Here is an 11,700-nt window from a genome sequence, read left to right on the forward strand (position 1 = left end):
CCCAACCCCCTACACCAAGCCCGCTGATATAAATGTCGACCCTAACAAAGTCGCCCCCACCATGGAGGTGGAATGCCCCCATTTACAAATTATTGTGTGGACTGTGGGTAAACAAAAAATACTTGGACATCCAGTGCAGAACCCCGACTTTTTCGTAATTAATTTCATCCATGGATCAATATGGATAATATTATTTAATTGTTATTGTGAAATCATCGAAAATAATGTAAGAATGAAATATGGAATGTCAATTCTCACTCTCAGAATGTGTACCAACCACGACGTCCGTGACATGAAACAATGAAATTGGGCCCCTGCACGGTGTATTTATTACCTGTTGAAAAGGTTTTCTTAAAGACACTGGACACTATTGGTAATTGTCAAAGACTAGTCTTCACAGTTGCCAGTTGGTGTATCTCAGCATATGCATAAAATAACAAACCTGTGAAAATTTGAGCTCAATCGGGCGTCAAAGTTGCCTCCAGGGGTGGTCACATGAAGCATGCTTTCAGATGCTTGATTTCGAGACCTCAAATTCTAAACTTGCAAGTTTAGAATATATATGAGGTCTCGTAATCAAATTCGTGGAAAATTACTTCTTTCTCGAAAACTACGTTACTTCAGAGGGAGCCATTTCTCACAATGTCTTTATTACTATAAACAGCTCCCCATTACTCATTACCAAGTAAGGTTTTATGCTAATTATTATTTTGAGTAATTATACTAAAAGTGTCCATTGCCTTTAATTAACGTTGCTCTCAATGATGCACAGACAAACCCATATCATCATAATGTGTACTGTGATATGTACAGCCACAACGTCCGTGACATGACCGTTTTGATTGCGCACAAACACTGGGAAAAACCTTTTGTTCTCGGATTAACTTTGGAAGACAAATTTTGCTAAATTTGCTTTCCCGCCTTTTTGCTGAAAATACGGATCTTATTTTTTTTTTATCGTCTGCAACTGTGAAAAAAATGACGTACTAGCACTATAGACCAATCACGGTCGACTATTCCGGGTTGGAAAAATGTGCGGAGCAAAAATTAGACCGTAAAATTACCTCAGAAATCTTATAAACCGTCGTCGGGAATGAAGAATATTTTCATAAATCTTGATATTTTAATAAAAAAAGTAAATTTAGGCATAATTTGTTTGGTAAAATTTGAAATAAGACAACTGAAATTGAAAATAATGTCTCGAGCGGAGGGATAAGTTCACTTGGAATCCCAGATTTACATTTGTTTGTGTACAAATAAACCTCATTACTGCTATTCGGCCGCCCACGATGGTTCGCGGGCCCTGGGGCCTGGGCGGGCAAACAAATCACTCTGGAGCTGCAACTCAACGGGTGAGGTTGTGTTATTGCAGCGGCAATTTTTAGTTCAATTTAGATTTTTGTTCAAATGACTTTCTTGAAGTTTTGAGAGCTGTTTCACACCCTAAACATCAACAAGTGTTTGCTTATCATAAGGTAAGAATAATCTCCGCATTTAAAAACATATTTATTCTAAAAAAAAAGTGTTTAAAACTCAACATCCAGACATATCTAGCTTTTTCAGCGAACCGAAAAACTTATTGACCAAAAGTCAATAAATGAAGGAGTAACTATGCGGCAAAGTTATAAGTGACCTTCAGACATTACTGTTGTTGTCTTTTATCATTGATCATCCTGTTTTTGGTAAATTTATTTTGGTAAGTGTTTGTTTGTAGCTGCTGTGAACCTGACAATCAGTGTTTTTGAGTGGGAGATCTTCCCTGACAGCCTGATCAAAAAATATATGCAACGTTCACTCATTATCTCTCGTCCTATTTGTTTTCCCTCCATCGGCAGGGCGACAACGGCCGTGAGGACCATCTCTCGCTGTGGAGATCGAGCGCTCTTCCAGTGTTTCTTTCAAAAGGCGGCAAGCCAGCCACGCCAGACACGGCAGACACGGCACGCTACACTACACATGCTACAGCCAGCCATACTCAGACGCCTTTTCAAGAGCTCGTCATGGAGTAAGTCAGAAAGAATCCTTTTTAATCTATAGTGGAAAAAGAACTTTAAAAGAAATTTTAAAAAATCCAAACATGCCAAATCGACCTGTCTTGTGAAGTTTTAGTTGGACTTAAATTTGCCGCCAAAAAAAAAAAAAAATATATATCGTCTGGAATTGAGTCTAGTTTTATAAGCATCCATGTTTAAAACAAAATTACATAGGTCATGAAAATGTTACGTCTCGTGTATCAAAAACAAAAAGTCAAAATAAACATGTTAAATCCAGTTTTTTTTTTTTTTTTTGGTGGGCGTGTGGGTGTGTGTGTGTGACAAGGTGACAGCTAACCCCGCTTGTGTACGGTGTAGCCAAGGCTAGCTGAAGCCTTGGCCACGCTATGTGACAGACAGCCTGCAAAATTCAAAATAAATTTTACCAAAGATCTTCCTGAGATTGAAATTAAAATCCTGTTTTTAGTGGTTTTTGTTTTTAGCGGGAACAGAATTTCTCGAGATTAAATTTAAAATTTAGTTGTTGTTTTAGTGGCACAGGCTACAAAGTTCACACTAAATTTATTTACCTAAGAATTTCATTAAATAAAATTTTAAATCCAGTTTTTGTTTCAGCGAGAATAGCATGCAAACTTTACACTAAATTTACCAAAGAATTTCCCGAGATTATTACAATATTTAAAATTCAGTATTTTTGAGTGGACAGCCTGCAAAGATCACACTAAACTTACCGACAAATTTCCCGAGATTAAATTTAAAATAAGGTTTTTTGTTAGATGTGACAGCCTGCAAAGTTCACTCTAAGCTTGCAGAAGAATTTCCTGAAACAAAATTTTAGTCCAGTTTTTTTGTTTTTAGCGGCGACAGCATGCAAAGCTCACACTAAATTTACCGAAGATTGGAAATCCAATATTTTTTGAGCGGTGACAGCCTGCAAAGTTCACACTAAATTTGTCAAAAAAAGTCCTAAGATTAAACTTAAATCCCGTCTTTGTTTTTAGCGGCGACAGCCTGCAAAGTTCACACTAAATTTGCCAATGAATTTCCTGAGATTAAATACAAAATCCAGTTTTCGTTTTAAGCGACAACAGCATGCAAAGGTCACACTAATTTGCCGAAGAATTTCCTGAAATTAAATTCAAAATCCATTTTTAAAACTTTTTTTTATCGGCGACAGCATGCAAAGTTTCAATAAATTTGCCGAAGAATTTCCTGAAATTAAATCAAAATCCAATTGTTGTACTCAGCGGCAACAAGATGCAAAGTTCACACTAAATTTGCCGAACAATTTCTCGAAATTATGCAAATAAATAAAATCATCCAATTCCAACTTTCATTCAAGCAGCAAAATTTCTTGCAGTCGACCGGCAAAATTATCATAACACTGATTTGTTGTCAATGAAGAAATATTTTTACCAGCCCTCTGATACTTCAAGTGATTAGCAGTTTTCACCCCGAAACCTTAAAAACTTGCTAAGCACAGAAAAGTCTTGCTTAACAGAAACTTATTACCAGCCAAAGTTCCATAAAGTTTGCATAGTTCCAATTAGCAAGGGTGCCCCACTCATTTTTTTATTGTTAGAGAAATTTGCTAAGCACTAATTGTGCAGTAGTTGACTAGCCATTGAAAAGTTCCACATCCATAATATTTGCATATCAATTACTTTAGAGCTAGGTCATAGGTGAATTGTATTATTATACACACATGTTGGTGTATTGGCAGGTTCAGCCAAAATGTTACATTCAATTACATGTAACATTTTGGCTGAATAGGCATGACAGGTGAATTAGCTGCGTTGTTGGCATGATTGGTTGATGGGGATCCACATTGCAAAGAAACTTGTAAGGAATATAATCCCTATTCAAAGGCAGTAGACAGATGATTGCTTCTGCCAAACACCATTCAATGTGGCAATCTAGGTTTTAATTGTGTTTTTTTTTGTGTAAAATCCTGAATTTATTTCAAAGAGAAAGGCCTGTTTAAAAGTAGCATGAGCAATCTTTCAACTTCCATGTAATTGCCAAGTCAGGTGACAACATTTCTTTACAGAAAAGGGACAAGTGGTTTGTTTTGATTTTGGGAATTTGTGTGAATGTTTTGAAAATTTTGAATAAACTTTTGTGTGTCAGCCTGAACTTCTTCCTGAAAGTATGTCTTTGTGAAAATACAGGGGGAAAAAATGTTTTTGTTTGAATACTTTCTGGGATAAAAATTACAAGGCATGCCTTGATGTAAAAACAGAGTGAAAAAAAAAAAATTATTTATCTATCTGGTTTTAGTTTCAAGAGTGACTTTTAACTTTTTTTTAGTGTACAAGGAGAATAAAAACAATGCTGTTTTACGTTTTGTGCTTAGTGTGACCTTGTTGAAACATGGGGTGCGCAAATCTATGTTTACATACGTGTAGGATAGTGTTTTTAAACTTATCATAATAAATATTTGGTTCATTTTTTTCCCCACAAAGTTAAAACAAAGAGTGTGCCTCAATGAAACTACAGGGTTAAAAGTAACACAAATATTTATCTATGTAAAGCTTTTAGATACAAGAAAGAAAAATAAAATAAATAGTACCGTTTGACTTTCTATTTCAATAAGTGTGTAAACAACATTTTGTTTTTATTCATGTGAAGTGTGTTTTGAAACTACGTAAACAGCAAAAAATTGAATAAATAATGTTTAAAGGCAGTGGACACTAGTGGTAATTGTCAAAGACTAGCCTTTACAGTTGGTGTATCTCAACATGTGCATAAAATAACAAACCTGTGAAAATTTGAGCTCAATCGGTCATCTAACTTGCGTGATAATAATGAAAGAAAAAACACCCTTGTCACACGAAGTTGTGTGCGTTTAGATGGTTGATTCCGAGACCTCAAGTTCTAAACCTGAGGTCTCGAAAACAAATTCGTGGAAAATTACTTCTTTCTCGAAAACTAAGGCACTTCAAAGGGAGCTGTTTCTCACAAAGTTTTATACCATCAACTTCTCCCAATTACTCGTCACCAAGAAAGGTTTTATGCTAATAACTATTTTGAGTAATTACCAATAGTGTCCACTGCCTTTAAAATGTCATGTGGGCAGGTGTAAGAAAGAAAACTTGTTTACAAAACTTACTAAACAATCAAAAGTTTAATACTGTTTTTATTTTTGTTTATTTTTAGTGAACAATTTCTTTTATCCATGTCAAGTTTGTTTACACTTACAGTGAGACTTAAACTTTGGAAACAGAAAACAATCAATAATACTGTTTTGAGTTGTTTGCGCAAATGTGTAAAGTAAACAAATTATGCATTCGTCTCGTGTTTGCTCACAGATTTACTTTGAATTTAATTAACAGAAAAAAATAATAAAATTCTGTTTTTTTGTGTGTGTGTGCTAGGTGTGACCTGGTGGAAACACACATAGGGTGTGATTGTATACTTCTTCCTCAGCGAGTAAGATCTCCTTCATTTTGAGACTCATCATCTTCAACGACTCATTTCTTCATCATCCCTCTTTTTCTTGTTTCTGTTGCATAGAGGAATTAACTCTTAGTGCATAAATTTGTAGCACTGATTTTTCTGAAGAGTTCCTCTTTTGCTCGAAATGGAATCTTGAAAAGGGCGGAATTTTAAAGTACTTTTTCATGATGGGTCTTATTTCTGTGTCAACTTGCAAGATGTTCATTTAAAGCTTTCATCAGTAACTCAGATCTCCAGTTTAAAGGATAAAAATCTACAGATGTTAGTCAAACTCAAACATACCATTTAAATGGCGGATTCTTCTTTAGACTTCAAGATCTAAGATGTTTAGGCTAACTTCTTTGTCACTGAATAAGAATTAACTCTTTGGTGCATATATATTTGTAGCACTTATTAATTGTGAAGAGTTCCTCTTTTGCTCAAAATGGAAACTCGAAAAGGATGGTCATCTTAAGTTCTTCTTCATGATGGGTCTAATTTCTGTGTCAACCTACAAGATTTGAGGCTTGTCATCAGTAACTCACATCTTGAATTTTGAGGATGAAAATAATCTGTCTTGTCCTGGAGTAAGACAATAAACTGCACCCCTGGCTAAATTGGCTCAACATATGTCAGTGCCTGGATAGTGCCTCAAGCTGTGCGACAAGAACCCCGAAATGGATTCTTCTTCAGACTTCAAGATCTTAGAAGTTTTGGCCAACTTCCTTGTCCGTGCAGAAGATCTCCTTCATTTTGAGACTCATCATCTTCAAAAAGTTATTTCTTCATTGTCCCTCTTTTCCTTGTGTCCGTTGCATAGAGGAATTAACTCTTTGGTGCATATATATTTGTAGCACTTATTAAATGTGAAGAGTTCCTCTTTTGCTCAAAATGGAAACTCGAAAAGGATGGTCATTTTCAGTTCTTCTTCATGATGGGTCTAATTTCTGTGTCAACCTACAAGATTTGAGGCTTGTCATCAGTAACTCACATCTTGAATTTTGAGGATGAAAATAATCTTCCTTGTCCTGGAGTAAGACAATAAACTGCACCCCTGGCTAAATTGGCTCAACATCTGTCAGTGCCTGGATAGGGCCTCAAGCTGTGCGACAAGAACCCCAAAATGGATTCTTCTTCAGACTTCAAGATCTAAGATGTTTCGTCCAACTTCCTTGTCCGTGCAGAAGATCTCCTTCATTTTGAGACTCATCATCTTCAAAAAGTTATTTCTTCATCGTCCCTCTTTTCCTTGTGTCCGTTGCATAGAGGAATTAACTCTTTGGTGCATATATATTTGTAGCACTTATTAATTGTGAAGAGTTCCTCTTTTGCTCAAAATGGAAACTCGAAAAGGATGGTCATTTTAAGTTCTTCGTCATGATGGGTCTAATTTCTGTGTCAACCTACAAGATGTGTCATGCTCAGAAAGACATCTGTCAGTGCCTGGATAGGGCCTCAAGCTGTGCGACAAGAACCCCAAAATGGATTCTTCTTCAGACTTCAAGATCTAAGATGTTTTGGCCAACTTCCTTGTCCGTGCAGAAGATCTCCTACATTTTGAGAATCATCATCTTCAAAAAGTTATTTCTTCATCGTCCCTCTTTTCCTTGTGTCCATTGCATAGAGGAATTAACTCTTTGGTGCATATATATTTGTAGCACTTATTAATTGTGAAGAGTTCCTCTTTTGCTCAAAATGGAAACTCGAAAAGGATGGTCGTTTTAAGTTCTTCTTCATGATGGGTCTAATTTCTGTGTCAATCTACAAGATTTGAGGCTTGTCATCAATAACTCACATCTTGAATTTTGAGGATGAAAATAATCCGTCTTGTCCTGGAGTAAGACAATAAACTGCACCCCTGGCTAAATTGGCTCAACATCTGTCAGTGACTGGATAGGGCCTCAAGCTGTGCGACAAGAACCCCAAAATGGATTCTTCTTCAGACTTCAAGATCTAAGATGTTTCGTCCAACTTCCTTGTCCGTGCAGAAGATCTCCTGCATTTTGAGACTCATCATCTTCAAAAAGTTATTTCTTCATCGTCCCTCTTTTCCTTGTGTCCGTTGCATAGAGGAATTAACTCTTTGGTGCATATATATTTGTAGCACTTATTTTGTGAAGAGTTCCTCTTTTGCTCAAAATGGAAACTCGAAAAGGATGGTCATTTTAAGTTCTTCTTCATGATGGGTCTAATTTCTGTGTCAACCTACAAGATGTTCATTTAAGGCTTATCATCAGTAACTCACATCTTGAATTTTGGGGATGAAAATAATCTGTCTTGTCCTGGAGTAAGACAATAAACTGCACCCCTGGCTAAATTGGCTCAACATCTGTCAGTGCCTGGATAGGGCCTCAAGCTGTGCATCAAGAACCCCAAAATGGATTCTTCTTCAGACTTCAAGATCTAAGATGTTTTGGCCAACTTCCTTGTCCGTGCAGAAGATCTCCTTCATTTTGAGACTCATCATCTTCAAAAAGTTATTTCTTCATCGTCCCTCTTTTCCTTGTGTCCGTTGCATAGAGGAATTAACTCTTTGGTGCATATATATTTGTAGCACTTATTAATTGTGAAGAGTTCCTCTTTTGCTCAAAATGGAAACTCGAAAAGGATGGTCATTTTAAGTTCTTCTTCATGATGGGTCTAATTTCTGTGTCAACCTACAAGATTTGAGGCTTGTCATCAGTAACTCTCATCTTGAATTTTGAGGATGAAAATAATCTGTCTTGTCCTGGAGTAAGACAATAAACTGCACCCCTGGCTAAATTGGCTAAACATCTGTCAGTGCCTGGATAGGGTCTCTAGCTGTGCGTCAAGAACCCCAAAATGGATTCTTCTTCAGACTTCAAGATCTAAGATGTTTTGGCCAACATCCTTGTCCGTGCAGAAGATCTCCTTCATTTTGAGACTCATCATCTTCAAAAAGTTATTTCTTCATCAGCCCTCTTTTTCTTGTTTCTGTTGCATAGAGGAAATAACTCTTTGGTGCATATATATTTGTAGCACTTATTTATTGTGAAGAGTTCCTCTTTTGCTCAAAATGGAAACTCGAAAAGGATGGTCATTTTAAGTTCTTCTTCATGATGGGTCTAATTTCTGTGTCAACCTACAAGATGTTCATTTAAGGCTTATCATCAGTAACTCACATCTTGAATTTTGGGGATGAAAATAATCTGTCTTGTCCTGGAGTAAGACAATAAACTGCACCCCTGGCTAAATTGGCTCAACATCTGTCAGTGCCTGGATAGGGCCTCAAGCTGTGCATCAAGAACCCCAAAATGGATTCTTCTTCAGACTTCAAGATCTAAGATGTTTTGGCCAACTTCCTTGTCCGTGCAGAAGATCTCCTTCATTTTGAGACTCATCATCTTCAAAAAGTTATTTCTTCATCGTCCCTCTTTTCCTTGTGTCCGTTGCATAGAGGAATTAACTCTTTGGTGCATATATATTTGTAGCACTTATTAATTGTGAAGAGTTCCTCTTTTGCTCAAAATGGAAACTCGAAAAGGATGGTCATTTTAAGTTCTTCTTCATGATGGGTCTAATTTCTGTGTCAACCTACAAGATTTGAGGCTTGTCATCAGTAACTCTCATCTTGAATTTTGAGGATGAAAATAATCTGTCTTGTCCTGGAGTAAGACAATAAACTGCACCCCTGGCTAAATTGGCTAAACATCTGTCAGTGCCTGGATAGGGTCTCTAGCTGTGCGTCAAGAACCCCAAAATGGATTCTTCTTCAGACTTCAAGATCTAAGATGTTTTGGCCAACATCCTTGTCCGTGCAGAAGATCTCCTTCATTTTGAGACTCATCATCTTCAAAAAGTTATTTCTTCATCAGCCCTCTTTTTCTTGTTTCTGTTGCATAGAGGAAATAACTCTTTGGTGCATATATATTTGTAGCACTTATTTATTGTGAAGAGTTCCTCTTTTGCTCAAAATGAAAACTCGAAAAGGATGGTCATTTTAAGTTCTTCTTCATGATGGGTCTAATTTCTGTGTCAACCTACAAGATGTTCATTTGAGGCTTGTCATCAGTAACTCACATCTTGAATTTTGAGGATGAAAATAATCTGTCTTGTCCTGGAGTAAGACAATAAACTGCACCCCTGGCAAAATTGGCTCAACATCTGTCAGTGCCTGGATAGGGCATCAAGCTGCGCGACAAGAACCTCAAAATGGATTCTTCTTCAGACTTCAAGATCTAAGATGTTTTGGCCAACTTCCTTGTCCGTGCAGAAGATCTCCTTCATTTTGAGACTCATCATCTTCAATAAGTTATGTCTTCATCGTCCCTCTTTTCCTTGTGTCCGTCGCATAGAGGAATTACATCTTTGGTGCATATATATTTGTAGCACTTATTAATTGTGAAGAGTTCCTCTTTTGCTCAAAATGGAAACTCGAAAAGGATGGTCATTTTAAGTTCTTCTTCATGATGGGTCTAATTTCTGTGTCAACCTACAAGATTTGAGGCTTGTCATCACTAACTCACATCTTGAATTTTGAGGATGAAAATAATCTGTCTTGTCCTGGAGTAAGACAATAAACTGCACCCCTGGCGAAATTGGCTCAACATCTGTCAGTGCCTGGATAGGGTCTCTAGCTGTGCGTCAAGAACCCCAATATGGATTCTTCTTCAGACTTCAAGATCTAAGATGTTTTGGCCAACTTCCTTTTCCCTGCAGAAGATCTCCTTCATTTTGAGACTCATCATCTTCAAAAAGTTATTTCTTCATCAGCCCTCTTTTCCTTGTTTCTGTTGCATAGAGGAATTAACTCTTTGGTGCATATATATTTGTAGCACTTATTAATTGTGAAGAGTTCCTCTTTTGCTCAAAATGGAAACTCGAAAAGGATGGTCATTTTAAGTTCTTCTTCATGATGGGTCTAATTTCTGTGTCAACCTACAAGATGTTCATTTGAGGCTTGTCATCAGTAACTCACATCTTGAATTTTGAGGATGAAAATAATCTGTCTTGTCCTGGAGTAAGACAATAAACTGCACCCCTGGCTAAATTGGCTCAACATCTGTCAGTGCCTGGATAGGGCCTCAAGCTGTGCGACAAGAACCCCAAAATGGATTCTTCTTCAGACTTCAAGATCTAAGATGTTTTTGCCAACATCCTTGTCCGTGCAGAAGATCTCCTTCATTTTGAGACTCATCATCTTAAAAAAGTTATTTCTTCATCAGCCCTCTTTTTCTTGTTTCTGTTGCATAGAGGAAATAACTCTTTGGTGCATATATATTTGTAGCACTTATTTATTGTGAAGAGTTCCTCTTTTGCTCAAAATGGAAACTCGAAAAGGATGGTCATTTTAAGTTCTTCTTCATGATGGGTCTAATTTCTGTGTCAACCTACAAGATGTTCATTTGAGGCTTGTCATCAGTAACTCACATCTTGAATTTTGAGGATGAAAATAATCTGTCTTGTCCTGGAGTAAGACAATAAACTGCACCCCTGGCGAAATTGGCTCAACATCTGTCAGTGCCTGGATAGGGCCTCTAGCTGTGCGTCAAGAACCCCAATATGGATTCTTCTTCAGACTTCAAGATCTAAGATGTTTTGGCCAACTTCCTTGTCCCTGCAGAAGATCTCCTTCATTTTGAGACTCATCATCTTCAAAAAGTTATTTCTTCATCAGCCCTCTTTTCCTTGTTTCTGTTGCATAGAGGAATTAACTCTTTGGTGCATATATATTTGTAGCACTTATTAATTGTGAAGAGTTCCTCTTTTGCTCAAAATGGAAACTCGAAAAGGATGGTCATTTTAAGTTCTTCTTCATGATGGGTCTAATTTCTGTGTCAACCTACAAGATGCTCATTTGAGGCTTGTCATCAGTAACTCACATCTTGAATTTTGACGATGAAAATAATACGTCTTGTCCTGGAGTAAGACAATAAACTGCACCCCTGGCTAAATTGGCTCAACATCTGTCAGTGCCTGGATAGGGCCTCAAGCTGTGCATCAAGAACCCCAAAATGGATTCTTCTTCAGACTTCAAGATCTAAGATGTTTTGGCCAACTTCCTTGTCCGTGCAGAAGATCTCCTTCATTTTGAGACTCATCATCTTCAATAAGTTATTTCTTCATCGTCCCTCTTTTCCTTGGGTCCGTTGCATAGAGGAATTAACTCTTTGGTGCATATATATTTGTAGCACTTATTAATTGTGAAGAGTTCCTCTTTTGCTCAAAATGGAAACTCGAAAAGGATGGTCATTTTAAGTTCTTCTTCATGATGGGTCTAATTTCTGTGTCAACCTACAAGATTTGA

The sequence above is a fragment of the Asterias rubens genome, chromosome 18, assembly GCF_902459465.1.
Source record: "Asterias rubens chromosome 18, eAstRub1.3, whole genome shotgun sequence".
NCBI lineage: Eukaryota > Metazoa > Echinodermata > Asteroidea > Forcipulatida > Asteriidae > Asterias > Asterias rubens.